The sequence below is a fragment of the Tupaia chinensis genome, unplaced genomic scaffold, assembly GCF_000334495.1.
Source record: "Tupaia chinensis unplaced genomic scaffold, TupChi_1.0 Scaffold000101_1, whole genome shotgun sequence".
Lineage (NCBI taxonomy): Eukaryota > Metazoa > Chordata > Mammalia > Scandentia > Tupaiidae > Tupaia > Tupaia belangeri.
This window is the reverse complement of record NW_006159565.1, coordinates 1,068,691-1,070,840: the sequence shown is the minus strand read 5'-3', so window position 1 is coordinate 1,070,840 and position 2,150 is coordinate 1,068,691.

Genomic DNA, 2,150 nt, shown 5'->3' with positions numbered 1-2,150 from the left:
CTGGAATTCTCATCCATCATTTTTCCTTCTTGCAGGGGTATTCTTGTCTGATTGTCATCCAGAAAGAAAATGAAGATTTCTTTTTCTCTGTGATAAAAGGTTGTATTTCAAAATTTCTTCAATTAATTTTTCAATAACAATAGTACTAATAATGGCAAGGTTTTGCACACACATGCTGACTTAACTAATGCTTTTCCTCTGTATTACAGGAAAGGGAATGTAAAGTCTTCTGAGTCCCACGAACATTCACACCATGTAGCTGCAGTTAGCTGCAGTAATGAGGCCTAGGCTCTGAGCTGTAGCAAGTAGCATGTGCCTTCTCCAAGGCTACCTGTCCATGGATTTGAGGACATCTTAGCTGAAAGCAAGTAGCCACGAGGATGGCGCTGGTGGGACCCAGGAACCCAGACTCTGGAGCTCCTGGCTGTCTAGGTTTGAACCTGGATTACCCCCTCCCAGCTGGCTGCCCTGGGACAAATGCCTTCACCTGTCTAAGAGTATTTTCTCACCTATAGAATGGGACCATTAGGTCAGTCAGTAGTGTGGTGGTTAAGGTGATTGGATCTCACATATCTAACAGCAAGGTTTGAATCCTGGACTTGGTAGATTGAGAAATACACTAGGTCTGTGTGTGTGCATGCCCAAAATCCCAAGAGGAGAATGGAGGAGAAGGGATTGGGGCATGCCAGCCCCAACTGGGGAGGAGGTGTACTTTCTTGTTTTCCTTCTCTTCATCTCTCTCTCTCTCCCTGGTGAGTGCCTGTGCCCTCTAGCAAACAAAAACAAAACAAAACAAAATAGGACCACCAACTGCACCTACCTTAGAGGGTCTTAGTGTGAGTTATACGGATTAACAAATGCAAAGAACCCAGAACACTGCCCCATAAGGAAGATGCATTCATTTTTACATGACAGCTGTGATTTCCAAAATGTTGGAGGCAGTTGAAAAATGTGCAGATTTTAATTCCATCTAGGGGAAGGGAGAGCAGAATGTAGGCAGAGAGTGAATGGGTTCTTACCTCAGGCTCAGTGACAGTGACTGCTCCTGTAGCAAACAGGCCAAGTTGGCAAGGTCAGAACCCTACGATGCTCCCTTCTCCTTTGACCTGGCCCCTCTTCCCTGCAGCAGGCAGGGGCTGCCTCTTCCCAACTCACAGCTTCCTTGGCTGAACTGGAATGACTTAGGGGAGCTTTCCATCCAGTCAGATGCCTGGGTCCATTCCCCAGAGATTCTGACTTAATTGATCTGCCTGTGATCTGGGTCACAGGATTTGAAAAGGATCCTGGTTGGTGCTAAAATGCACCAGTGTTGAGAACCACGTCCTAAGTGGGCAGGGCCTAGTGATAAGGGTGAATCTGTGCCCTCTTCTGGTGGCCCTCAGCTCTGCAGCCGCAGTGGTCTGGTGGTTCACACAGGCCTTGTGATCGACAGAAAATGCCCTTGAAAATTCCACTTAGGAAAGAGAAAGGAAAAGGGCCTCATTTCATTCCCTTTCTCTCAGAGCTCCCCTTCAGCCTGTGGATGCCCTCACAGTGCAGTCAGACTCCTTAGGAGGGAAAGGCAGTCTTGTTTATAGCTTGACTCTACCAGACCAACGCTACTCTTGCTAATAATCTATTCCTTCCCTTCCAGGCACCTGGGGTGGGGGTGGGGGGTCTTTGGCTAGGTGGAGGGTAGGGTTGAGCTGGCTCTGGGAATGGCTGCTGGTCCACTGAGTGGAGTGGGTGGGTAGGGGGTGTGCTCAGCTTTTACTGTGGCCTGCTGACAACATGGCCAGGGTACTTTCCATGGAATGGCTTTCCTTCTGACCTCAGCTCCAATTTTGGGGATATTCTCACCGCTAGTACACACTTGCATTTCAACAGGAATGGGCTCTGGTGAAGGAAAAGAGGCCTGTGTGTGTTGGGAGGTTCAGGGTAGCATCAGGGTTACATTTCAGTGGTTCATATATACAGACTTATAATTCATGAATGTCCCTAAGGACTCGTTAATACTTAAAGAAAAATCACAAGCACTAAAGGAACAAAATAATGTTTTATTAAAAATTGTACCCATAGCACCTCTCTGTTTTCCTACAAGTTGTTTGTTTGTTTCTTTTTCTTTTTTTTAAATGAGATCTGGTTTTCTGCACAATTTCAGAAAATGTTGT